Source organism: Spea bombifrons, chromosome 5 (genome assembly GCF_027358695.1).
Source record: "Spea bombifrons isolate aSpeBom1 chromosome 5, aSpeBom1.2.pri, whole genome shotgun sequence".
Lineage (NCBI taxonomy): Eukaryota > Metazoa > Chordata > Amphibia > Anura > Pelobatidae > Spea > Spea bombifrons.
The window spans coordinates 93,519,638-93,533,986 of NC_071091.1; positions in this window are offsets into that span (position 1 = coordinate 93,519,638).

The window sequence follows — 14,349 nt, forward strand, 5'->3', positions numbered from 1 at the left end:
GTTCAGGCAGCGAAAAAGTGGTTCCTGACAATAGCATTAAACATGGACATAGCATTGCACATAGAGATAACATTAAACATGGATATAGCATTAAACATTGACACAGCCTTACACATGGATAAAGCATTAAACATGGACATAGCATTTGTGACAGTGTAAACCCCAGGGAGATGCTTAGTGTGGCATTTGGGTACAGGTGCTATCCTGATCGTAAATATGGGTCCCTGGGGTGGAGCAATTGGAGAGCAGAGTGGGCCAATGCTCCGTTTCCCCATGCCGGGTTTTCCAGGAGGCAAGAAATCTGCAGGATCCGGTCCGGGATTCCTATGGGGCCGGCATCAGGCACAGGTGCTGGACATTAAAAACCCCTGGAGCTTGATACTCAGAGAGACTGTTGGGGGAAGAGGAAGTTCCCTGTGCTCCCAGGGCAAGGAGAGGCCCTGAAGAAGACAATCCCTGAGCCAAGTGAGGCAATACCTGCCTGGACGTTTTGTGTGTTGTCTGGGGGAGGTTTTCCAGAGCCTGGCGTAGCTGGGTCTGGCTGGGAGGTTGAGGTAGTGGGTGATTAGGCTGGTCAGTCTGGACCAGTATAGTTCAGTTAGAGAGGGCTCCAATTGGGAGCTAGGTTTTCTTTTGCAGGTTTCACAGATATGCAATACTTTTATCCAGCAAAAAGAAACTTCACGTCCGGATCATCAATAATTCGTCACAAACACATCAAGGCCATCCTCCATAAGCATATGTATTTTAGCCAGCAATACACAAGGGTACATACCATGCAACAGTCAAACAGTGTTTTGGGGGGTTTAAGCGGTTAAAATAAAGCGAAATTCTTTTTTTTTTTTTTTTGGTTCCTGCTTTCTGCCCACAGACCATAGCAGTGCTTTCTCCACCATATGTGACAAACCCTATAGCATGAGGGCCATACATGTCACTTTTAGGGGTCCTAAGCACCTAAGTCCTCTAGGGCAATCAGAGCCAGGAACAGCAGCTTTGAACAAAACAGCGCTTTATTTATTTTTATTTTTTTTCGGTTCCTGCTTTCAGCCCACAGACCATAGCAGTGCTTTGCCCGCATCCTCCACCATATGTGACAAACCCTATAGCATGAGGGCTATACATGTCACTTTTAGGGGTCCTAAGCACCTAAGTCCTCTAGGGCAATCAGAGCCAGGAACAGCAGCTTTGAACAAAACAGCGCTTTATTTTTTTTTTTTATTTTTTTTTTTTCGGTTCCTGCTTTCAGCCCACAGACCATAGCAGTGCTTTGCCCGCATCCTCCACCATATGTGACAAACCCTATAGCATGAGGGCTATACATGTCACTTTTAGGGGTCCTAAGCACCTAAGTCCTCTAGGGCAATCAGAGCCAGGAACAGCAGCTTTGAACAAAACAGCGCTTTATTTTCTTTTTCTTTTTTTTTCTTTTCCCCTTTATTTTAACCGCTTAAACCCCAAAAACCACTCTTTGACTGTTGCATGGTATGTGCCCTTGTGTGTATTGCTGGCTGAAATACATATGCTTATGGAGGATGGCCTTGATGTGTTTGTGACGACTTATTGATGATCCGGACGTGAAGTTTCTTTTTGCTGGATAAAAGTATTACGTATCTGTGAAACCTGCAAAAGAAAACCTAGTTCCAATTGGAGCCCTCTCTAACTGAACTATGCTGGTCCAGACCAACCAGCCTAATCACCCACTACCTCAACCTCCCAGCCAGACCCAGCTACGCCAGGCTCTGGAAAACCTCCCCCAGACAACACACAAAATGTCCAGGCAGGTATTGCCTCACTTGGCTCAGGGATTGTCCTCTTCAGGGCCTCTCCTTGCCCTGGGACCATAGCGAACTTCCTCTTCCCCCAACAGTCTCTCTGAGTATCAGGCTCCAGGGGTTTTTAATGTCCAGCACCTGTGCCTGACGCCGGCCCCATAGGAATCCCGGACCGGATCCTGCAGATTTCTTGCCTCCTGGAAAACCCGGCATGGAATTTCCACAGCATGGGAAAACGGAGCATTGGCCCACCCTGCTCTCCAATTGCTCCACCCCAGGGACCCATATTTACGATCTGGATAGCACCTGTACCCAAATGCCACACTAAGCATCTCCCTGGGGTTTACACTGTCACACATTTCACATAGAGATAACATTAAACATGGCATATGGGGGGGTATAAGGCATATCAGGAGACAGAGTGGCATATCAGTGGTATATAGGGGGCTATAAGGCATATCAGGGGGCACAGTGGCATATAGGGGGCTATAAGGCATATCAGGGGGTCACAGTGGCATATAGGGGGTATAAGGCATATCGGGGTAAAAGGCATATCGGGGTAAAAGGCATATCGGGGTAAAAGGCATATCGGGGGACAGAGTAGCATATAGGAGGTGTAAGGGATATCAGGGAGGCAGAGTGGCATATAGGAGGGTATAAGGCATTTCTGGGACAGAGTGGCAAGCTGGGGGTGAGATGTGCATATCTGGGGGCAGGTTGGCAAATAAAAGAAAATATAAAGAAGAGGCATTTTTCTCAGACATAGTTTTTATTAAATATGAAAAAATAGTTTACATGAATGAATATTTACTAGTAAAACTTTTTTGGTATTTTGGTAAAACTTTGTTTGAGAAAAAATGTGTTTTGGGTTCCTGTACCTTTAGAATATAGCTTTCATTATTATATCAGTAAAATAAGAAGGCAAATAGAGAAATGCCATTGTGATAAAGAGAAAAAAAAGTGTTAATGACACATCTTAAAGTAAATTATAAGTTTTTATTTAAATACACGAAAAATTTGCATATTGATTTTTTTTATCCGATTAATCAATTAATCGAAAAAATAATCAGCCAACTAATCGATTATGAAAATAATCATTAGTTGCAGCCCTAATGGAGATAGCATTACACATAGAGATAACATTAAACATGGACATAGCATTACACATAGAGATAACATTAAACATGGACATAGCATTAAACATGGACATAACACTACTCATTGAGATAGCATTAAACATGGAGATAGCATGCAACACATCGGAAGGATTTCATTTTGGAATGTATCGATTTTATTTTGAAATATAACTATTTCTGGTTTGAACACCAGTTTTACCGTCATCTTTGTGGGACAGCCATGGGTCCCAGGTTCGTGCCGAGTTACGCCAACCTTTTCGTAGCCGAATGGGAAGCAGAACAGATATGGCACAACAATCCATTTGAAGCAGACCTGGTGCTGTGGAAGAGATATATCGATGAGCAGGGAATCCACTTGATCAGGATACAAAGCAGGGAGTCCACTTGATCAGGATACAAAGCAGGGAGTCCACTTGATCAGGACACAAAGCAGGGAGTCCACTTGATCAGGACACAAAGCAGGGAGTCCGCTTGATCAGGACACAAAGCAGGGAGTCCACTTGATCAGGACACAAAGCAGGGAGTCCACTTGATCAGGACACAAAGCAGGGAGTCCACTTGATCAGGACACAAAGCAGGGAGTCCACTTGATCAGGACACAAAGCAGGGAGTCCACTTGATCAGAACACAAAGCAGGGAGTCCACTTGATCAGAACACAAAGCAGGGAGTCCACTTGGAAGGACACAAAGCAGGGAGTCCAGGTGGAAGGACACAAAGCAGGGAGTCCACTTGGAAGGACACAAAGCAGGGAGTCCACTTGGAAGGACACAAAGCAGGGAGTCCACTTGGAAGGACACAAAGCAGGGAGTCCACTTGATCAGGACACAAAGCAGGGAGTCCACTTGATCAGGACACAAAGCAGGGAGTCCACTTGATCAGGACACAAAGCAGGGAGTCCACTTGATCAGGACACAAAGCAGGGAGTCCACTTGATCAGGACACAAAGCAGGGAGTCCACTTGATCAGGACACAAAGCAGGGAACCAGGAACAGTACAAGTGCAGAGCCACAGTAGGAAGATCCATAGACTTCAATACAAAGGCCCTGACTGAAAGGCAGGGTCATCCCAGGTAACAAGGCCCAGCTGGATGTATTGGCTAGGGCTCAACCCAGGTAAAAAGGCACACCTCAGTTCTGAGTGCTCCAGAGGGTGGCCACTAGTGGTAGCAGATTTAAACACCACAGGTATAAAAAAAAAAAAGCCATGGTTCAGGCAGCGAAAAAGTGGTTCCTGACAATAGCATTAAACATGGACATAGCATTGCACATAGAGATAACATTAAACATGGATATAGCATTAAACATTGACACAGCCTTACACATGGATAAAGCATTAAACATGGACATAGCATTTGTGACAGTGTAAACCCCAGGGAGATGCTTAGTGTGGCATTTGGGTACAGGTGCTATCCTGATCGTAAATATGGGTCCCTGGGGTGGAGCAATTGGAGAGCAGAGTGGGCCAATGCTCCGTTTCCCCATGCCGGGTTTTCCAGGAGGCAAGAAATCTGCAGGATCCGGTCCGGGATTCCTATGGGGCCGGCATCAGGCACAGGTGCTGGACATTAAAAACCCCTGGAGCTTGATACTCAGAGAGACTGTTGGGGGAAGATGAAGTTCCCTGTGCTCCCAGGGCAAGGAGAGGCCCTGAAGAAGACAATCCCTGAGCCAAGTGAGGCAATACCTGCCTGGACGTTTTGTGTGTTGTCTGAGGGAGGTTTTCCAGAGCCTGGCGTAGCTGGGTCTGGCTGGGAGGTTGAGGTAGTGGGTGATTAGGCTGGTCAGTCTGGACCAGTATAGTTCAGTTAGAGAGGGCTCCAATTGGGAGCTAGGTTTTCTTTTGCAGGTTTCACAGATATGCAATACTTTTATCCAGCAAAAAGAAACTTCACGTCCGGATCATCAATAATTCGCCACAAACACATCAAGGCCATCCTCCATAAGCATATGTATTTCAGCCAGCAATACACAAGGGTACATACCATGCAACAGTCAAACAGTGTTTTTGGGGGTTTAAGCGGTTAAAATAAAGCAAAATTCTTTTTTTTTTTTGGTTGCTGCTTTCTGCCCACAGACCATAGCAGTGCTTTGCCTGCATTCTCCACCATATGTGACAAACCCTATAGCATGAGGGCCATACATGTCACTTTTAGGGGTCCTAAGCACCTAAGTCCTCTAGGGCAATCAGAGCCAGGAACAGCAGCTTTGAACAAAACAGCGCTTTATTTTTTTTTTATTTTTTTTTTTCGGTTCCTGCTTTCAGCCCACAGACCATAGCAGTGCTTTGCCCGCATCCTCCACCATATGTGACAAACCCTATAGCATGAGGGCTATACATGTCACTTTTAGGGGTCCTAAGCACCTAAGTCCTCTAGGGCAATCAGAGCCAGGAACAGCAGCTTTGAACAAAACAGCGCTTTATTTTTATTTTTTTATTTTTTTTTTTCGGTTCCTGCTTTCAGCCCACAGACCATAGCAGTGCTTTGCCCGCATCCTCCACCATATGTGACAAACCCTATAGCATGAGGGCTATACATGTCACTTTTAGGGGTCCTAAGCACCTAAGTCCTCTAGGGCAATCAGAGCCAGGAACAGCAGCTTTGAACAAAACAGCGCTTTATTTTCTTTTTCTTTCGTTTTTTTTTCGCTTTATTTTAACCGCTTAAACCCCAAAAACCACTCTTTGACTGTTGCATGGTATGTGCCCTTGTGTATTGCTGGCTGAAATACATATGCTTATGGAGGAGTGGCCTTGATGTGTTTGTGACGACTTATTGATGATCCGGACGTGAAGTTTCTTTTTGCTGGATAAAAGTATTACGTATCTGTGAAACCTGCAAAAGAAAACCTAGTTCCAATTGGAGCCCTCTCTAACTGAACTATGCTGGTCCAGACCAACCAGCCTAATCACCCACTACCTCAACCTCCCAGCCAGACCCAGCTACGCCAGGCTATGGAAAACCTCCCCCAGACAACACACAAAATGTCCAGGCAGGGATTGTCCTCTTCAGGGCCTCTCCTTGCCCTGGGACCATAGGGAACTCCCTCTTCCCCCAACAGTCTCTCTGAGTATCAGGCTCCAGGGGTTTTTAATGTCTAGCACCTGTGCCTGACGCCGGCCCCATAGGAATCCCGGACCGGATCCTGCAGATTTCTTGCCTCCTGGAAAACCCGGCATGGAATTTCCACAGCATGGGAAAACGGAGCATTGGCCCACCCTGCTCTCCAATTGCTCCACCCCAGGGACCCATATTTACGATCTGGATAGCACCTGTACCCAAATGCCACACTAAGCATCTCCCTGGGGTTTACACTGTCACACATTTCACATACAGATAACATTAAACATGGCATATAGGGGGGGTATAAGGCATATCAGGAGACAGAGTGGCATATCAGTGGCATATAGGGGGCTATAAGGCATATCAGGGGGGCCACAGTGGCATATAAGGGGCTATAAGGCATATCAGGGAGGGCACAGTGGCATATAGGGGGCTATAAGGCATATCAGGGAGGGCACAGTGGCATATAGGGGGCTATAAGGCATATCAGGGGGTCACAGTGGCATATAGGGGGTATAAGGCATATCGGGGTAAAAGGCATATCAGGGGACAGAGTAGCATATAGGAGGTGTAAGGGATATCAGGGAGGCAGAGTGGCATATAGGAGGGTATAAGGCATTTCTGGGACAGAGTGGCAAGCTGGGGGTGAGATGTGCATATCTGGGGGCAGGTTGGCAAATAAAAGAAAATATAAACAAGAGGCATTTTTCTCAGACATAGTTTTTATTAAATATGAAAAAATAGTTTACATGAATGAATATTTACTAGTAAAACTTTTTTTGGTATTTTGGTAAAACTTTGTTTGAGAAAAAATGTGTTTTGGGTTCCTGTACCTTTAGAATATAGCTTTCATTATTATATCAGTAAAATAAGAAGGCAAATAGGGAAATGCCATTGTGATAAAGAGAAAAAAAAGTGTTAATGACACATCTTAAAGTAAATTATAAGTTTTTATTTTAAATACACGAAAAATTTGCATATTGATTTTTTTTATCCGATTAATCAATTAATCGAAAAAATAATCAGCCAACTAATCGATTATGAAAATAATCATTAGTTGCAGCCCTAATGGAGATAGCATTACACATAGAGATAACATTAAACATGGACATAGCATTAAACATGGACATAACACTACTCATTGAGATAGCATTAAACATGGAGATAACATGCAACACATCGGAAGGATTTCATTTAGGAATGTATCGATTTTATTTTGAAATATAACTATATCTGGTTTGAACACCAGTTTTACCGTCATCTTTGTGGGACAGCCATGGGTGCCAGGTTCGTGCTGAGTTACGCCAACCTTTTCGTAGCCGAATGGGAAGCAGAACAGATATGGCACAACAATCCATTTGAAGCAGACCTGGTGCTGTGGAAGAGATATATCGATGATGTGTTAATTATATGGAGGGGAACACTGGATAAATTACATCAATTTATAGAATACATCAACCAGAACCAATACAACCTAAAATTTACTTTCAACATACTAAAGCAAAGTGTTGAATTCTTGGATGTGGAACTATTCACAGAAGGCAATGCTCCAGAAATTATAAAAATGCTACCGATGCCAATGGTTTCATTGATTATACAAGCTGTCATCACCCAGCATGGTTAGATAACATCCCCACGGGACAGGTGATGAGAATAAGGAGGAACTGTACACGGGACCAGGACTTTATTAAACACACCACAGATATTAAAAGTAAATTTAGGGAGAAACACTATCCAATAGAGTTATTAGCGAGAAGTCAACAGAAAGTGGAACGAATGGATAGATCTCATCTACTAAAAGGAAAGCCCAAACATAATATGAACAAGAAAGATTTCAGTTTTTCATTCATTAAGGAATATAATACTAAGGCTCACCACATTAAAAAGATATTGCGGAAACACTGGCATGTCCTGAAGAGCGATGACATTTTAGGTCCCCTCTTACTAGAAAAACCTCAAATCATATACAAAAAAAAACAAATCATTTGAAAAACATTTTCCTCCCAACAAAGAAAACAGAAATTAATTTTAATACCTTTCTGGGCAAGAAAACCATTGTTTTTTTCCCATGCGGTAGGTGCGAGATGTGCACCTACCTACCAAGGAAATCGAACAGTTTTATCAGTAATAGGACAGGGACTACATACAAAATTAAAAGAAATCCACCACCAAATTTGTAATTTACTTATTACAATGTCCATGTGGTACACAGTATGGGGGAAGAACAATCAGACCACTTAAAGGAAGAATTTAGGAACATCTTGGGAACATTAGGAATTCAAGCATTAAACACGGTGTCCCACAATAATGTAATTCATGTCCTGTTTTCTCAATTAATCAATTTTGAATCATGGGAATAGACATTGTATATGTATTATACATAATTCCAACATTTCGTATTTTGTATTATTGTTTGGCACTTTTCCACCCTTATTGCTCTATTTTCCCTGGATTCATATAGACATTTATGTATAAACAAAACCCATAGTATGTTTAGTTATAGTTCATATATCCACGTTTAATGTTTTCTCATTCATGCAATCACATCCTTAAACGTTTACATCACCTTCATGTTAATCCGTCTTCAAATGTCATTGCTTACCATCTGCACTTCACAGCACAGCAGGACACCAGGACCCGATGCAACACCAAGAAAAGAGACAGCCGTACAGAGGAGAAGCCGTTTCTATGGGGACGCGTATAAACAGAATGACGGCAGTACGCACATCCAGCCTCCAATACGTCCTCACGTATTGTGGAATGACGTAACAGCGCCACCTAGTGTACATGTGCGTACAACACGTCCTCATGTTCTGGGAAACAACGTTACACCGCCATCTAGCGTATATGGAAGAAAATACAACGAATTAACACACATAAAAAGAGTGGAAGAAGCGATCAAATACTTTTTTCCTGAGGAAGCCATTAAAGCCGAAACGCGTTGAGGAAAGACTTTTTATTTCACTTAATCGTTTGACTTTTACAGATTTATATTTTATATATCTTAAAGTACTTTTTTAAAATTTAAATAAAAGGGATATTCCCATAATAAATCTATATTTTTAAATATAAGCAGCAGTTGTTTATTCTCTGGGGGTGGTTTTCCCGCTCCCTGGCTGGAAGAAGTTGCCGCACTGTATCACAGCGTTCGGGGGATTGGACCTGAAATTCCATGACATTTGGAGAAGAGATCCTGGACACCGTGGGCTTCCCCTACCCCCCTCCCTGAGCGCACCTTGCACATAATTTTATGTGCATTGGATCCCGTGAGTGCAACCATTTACTACCTTTTTCACGAGCTGCTATGAGAAGGGAATGAGAAACAGACACAAATCTTCAGCACTATTGTGAGTGCAACTAACGCAATATAATTAACACCGTATCGTCTGAACAGTCTACACTATTGTTGTTTCGTTTGTTTTTCTTACATGAGCGCCCCCTATTAAAATTGAACCTATACTTTACAACACCTGGAGAGAGTTGTTTTTAAGGAGGCAGCTGTGAGAAAACAAAAGGGAAGTATTTTTAGAGATTTCCTTATTTACCACACACTATTTTTGGGGAACACCGGTTCTCCTCACAATCTTTTTACTAAAGCACACACACCCAGGCACTCACACTAACACAACCAGACAATCAGCACTAATACACACACCCAGACATTCACACTAACACAACCAGACCCATACATTAACACACACCCTGACACTAACACAACCAGACAATCAGCACTAATGCACACACAGACACTCACACTAACACAAATGCATGCTATCATACCCAGAGAGACACACATAGACAATATCATACCCAGACACACACAGTAATAACATGCCTGCACACACACTAACATAAAACAATAGAAGAATTCCGCGCATACTCAACGAATATCATTCACTGATCTGAGGAGTAAGTATTGGGGGTTCCGCAATATTTCTATAAAAACATTTGAGCCCATATTAAAAAGCATCTATCGAATCTGATAGCACAATGTCTGTGGCTAGTGAATTCCACATCTTTATTGTAAAGATTGACTGCTTTAAGTGAAAATTTCTCATGAATGAATGTCGTGTTTTTTGTACAGTCATATTAATCAATAGATCATTAGAGGTCAGCTGTTATTAACCCTGTATGTATTTCTATAATGAAATCATATCCCCTCTAAGACGCCTTTTTTTTTGCTAAGTAAACAATTTCAACGTATTATTAACTAAGGAGTTCCATTCATTTTATTAACTCAGCAGCTCCCTTTTCATAAATGGCAACGTCTTATTGGCCCTTGCTGCTCCTGTCTGATGTTTAACACTGCCCCCCAGGCTGCCCGAAATCTAATCAAAGCGGCCGCTGGGTGCTGATGCGGCCGGCCGGCATCAGCATCCAGCAACCGTGTGCGATGGCCGTCTAGTGATGGGAGCACTGCTCCCATCACTATGCAGCCATCAGACTGCTGAGAATGTAATCTAAACGGCCGGTGCGTGCTGATGCCGCCGGCCGCCTCTGCTTTAATACTTTTTTTTTACTTTATATGGCAAGCCGATCCAGTTTACCATATAAATAAAAAAAAGTGTTAAAGTAGCTCCGGCCGGCGGCATCAGCACGCATCGGCCGTTTAGATTACATTCCCAGCAGTCTGATGGCTGCATAGTGATGGGAGCAGCGTGAGGTGGAAGCTCCGCCCCCTCGCACTCAGACTGCTGCAGCACCGGATGTCAGGTCAGTGGCATCCTGTCAGGATAGAGAACAGTGTGCAGCTACCAGGAAGTCAAGAGAAGAAGAAGGTGAGTAAAATAATGTATTTTTTGTACTGTATAATGTTTTTTGTATTTGTTAAAAGGGATGTCATGGGGCAGAGGGGCATATAGGAGGGTATAAAGCATATTGGGGAGGCAGAGTGGCATATAGGGGGCATAAGGCTTTTCTGTAGGCAGAGTGCCCCATGATATGCCTTTTAAACCCCTTTATGCCACTCTGCCTCCAGAAATGCCTTATACCCCCCTATATGCCACTCTGTCCCATGATATGCCTTTTAACCCCCTATATGGCAGAGTGGCATATAGGGGGTTAGAAGGCATATCATGGGACAGAGTGGCATATAGGGGTATAAGGCATTTCTGGATGCAGAGTGACATATAGGGGGTCAAAAGGCATATCTGGAGGTGGAGTGGCAAAAAGGGGGTTAAAAGGCATATCACGGGGCAGAGGGGCATATAGGAGGGTTGAGGCATATCAGGGAGGCAGAGTGGCATATGGGGGGTATAAGGCATTTCTGGAGGCAGAGTGGCATAGGGAGTAAAAGGCATTTCTGGAGGCAGAGTGGCATATCGGGGATTAAAAGGCATATTATGGGGCAGAGTGGCATATAGGAGGGTATAAAGCATATCAGGGAGGCAGAGTGGCATATAGGGGGCATAAGGCTTTTCTGGAGGCAGAGTGCCCCATGATATGCCTTTTAACCCCCTTCATGCCACTCTGCCTCCAGGAATGCCTTATACCCACTATATGCCACTCTGTCCCATGATATGCCTTTTAACCCCCTTCATGCCACTCTGCCTCCAGGAATGCCTTATACCCACTATATGCCACTCTGTCCCATGATATGCCTTTTAACCCCCTATATGGCAGAGTGGCATATAGGGGGTTAGAAGGCATATCATGGGACAGAGTGGCATATAGGGGGTATAAGGCATTTCTGGAGGCAGAGTGGCATATAGGGGGTTAGAAGGCATATCAGGGGGCAGAGTGGCAAGCCTGGGGGCAGAGGTGCATAACTCGGGGGTAGGTTGTCAAATGAAAGGAAATAAAAACCAAACATGTCTCAATCATAGCTTTTATTAAATATGGAAAAAAATAGTCTACATGAATTAATAAAGAAATAAAAGTTTCTTACCAGAATATCGTGAAGAATAATGTGATCAGTGTTTTGTTCCACTGAATAAAATGGAACTCTTTCATCTAAAAATGTTCGCAGTAGTAAATGTTTTGATCCCATTATGTGTAATGTATTTCATTTATTAGGGCCTTTTAACACTTTTGCTTTCTGGCATTTTAATACAAATAATGAGATAAAAAGAATGGCACATAGTGTGACTCGGGTGTGTATAAGGGGTGCGTGTGGGTATAAGAGCTTCACCGTGAGATAAACTATATGGGGCTGGTCTCCAAATTTTTCCAGGGCTGCTTTTCAGTCCCAGTCCGGCCCTGGACACCATGGGGTTAATCTGGGGATATGGTAAAAGACTGTATGTTAATATAATTGATAATCTTGAGGCTACAATTAACCTCTCACAGTATGGATAATATGTGGACATAGGTGGCTTAGATTATTGTCATTTTCTGATAGCACATGCAATAAGTACATCATTCATGATATGTTGAGCATATACACCACTGTTCAAAAGTTTGTGGTCACTTAGGAATTTCCTTGTTTTTGAAAGAAAAGCAAATTGTGTCCATTAAAACAACATGAAATGGATGAGCAATATAGTGCATACGCTGTTATTGTTGTTAATGACTATTGTAGCTGTAAATGGCTGACTTTTAATGGAATATCTTCATAAGTGTACAGAGGACTTTATCACTCCCATCACTCCTGTGTTCCAATGGCACATTGTGTTCGCTAATCCAAGTTTAAGTTTAAAAGGCTAATTGATAGTTAGAAAACCCTCTTGCTTGTTAGCACAGCTAAAAAAAACGTCCTTGTTTTCCATGAAAAAAGCTAAGTGACCAAACCTTAGCTTTTGAAGAGCCATCAAAATCAGCTCTGTTATTGAGATGTTGAAGAAAGCCACTTGTATGACAAGCACCACTTGATCAGCTAGAAAACCACTATAACTATGGTTGAAAAGTTACTTAACCCCAGTTTATTATGATAAGAATACTCAGGTTCGGCTGCTTGAACCCCTTTTGCTCGCATTATTTCGTAACGAAACCATTCAGTTTCTTCAAACTCTAATTTTCCTTTTGTAATTTACGCTGCCTTTTTGTTTCAAATTCAGGCTTCCATCACTTTTATTTCTTGCTCCCTATACATCAAATTTCCCTCTCGTATTCTTTGGTATGTACAATCCAGAAGTCATCTCTGACTTTTTTTCTTCTTTTGAAATGCTATAGACCTCCTTGACCAGCTCTACTTCATGATGGGACCTGGCAGTGGCATTTTTTGTCACTTCAGGCAATAGAAAGTTAACAAAAAAGTAAGTCATTTAAATAAAAAAATATTTATTTATTCCAAAAGTAATATTTAATGAAAACATATACTTGCAAAAGTTATAAATACAGTGAAGGAGGAAATTATTTGGTCTCCAGCTGATTTTGTATGTTTGCCCACTGACAGACATGATCAGTCTATAATTTTAATGATAGGTTTATTTAAACAGTGAGTGTAAGTTATAGACAAGGCTGGAAGGGGCTACATCACCATCGCCAAGCAACTTGGTGAGAAGGTGACAAAAGTTGGTGCGATTATTTGCAAATGGAAGAAACATAAAATAACTGTCAATCTCCCACAGTCTGGGGCTCCATGCAAGATCTCGCCTCATGAAGTTTCAATGATCATGAGAACGGTGAGGAATCAGCCCAGAACTACTCGGGAGGATCTTGTCAATGATCTCAAGGCAGCTGGGACGATAGTCACCAAGAAAACAATTGGTAACACACTACGCCTTGAAGGACTGAAATCCTGCAGTGCGCGCAAGGTCCCCCTGCTCAAGAAAGCACATGTACAGCCCGTCTGAAGTTTGCCAATGAACATCTGAATGATTCAGAGGAGAACTGGGTGAAAGTGTTGTGGTCAGATGAGACCAAAATCAAGCTATTTGGCATCAACTCAGCTTGCCGTGTTTTAAGAAGGAGGAATTCTGACTATGACCCCAAGAACACCATCCCCACCATCAAGCATGGAGGTGGAAACATTCTGCTTTGGGGTGTTTTTCTGTTAAGGTGACAGGACAACTTCACCGCATCAAAGGGACGATGGATGGTGCCATGTGTGAGAACCTCCTTCCCTCAGCCAGGGCATTGGAAATGGGTCATGGATGGGTATTCCAACATGACAATGACCCAAAACACACGGCCAAGGCAACAAAGGAGTGGCTCCAGAAGAAGCACATTACGGGCCTGGAGTGGCCTAATCCACTTAATTCCAGTCCTTAATCCCGTAGAAAATCTTTCAGCCTTGAAAACTTTATAAGGGGTGGGACAAAATCCCTTCTTAGATGTGTGCAAACCTGGTGGCCAACTACAAGAAACGTCTGACCTCTGTGATTGCCAACAAGGGTTTTGCCACTAAGTAATAAGTCAAGTTTTTCAAAAGGGTCAAATACTTATTTCACTGAGTAAAAAGCAAATCAATTTATAATTTATGTGAAATGCGTTATTCTG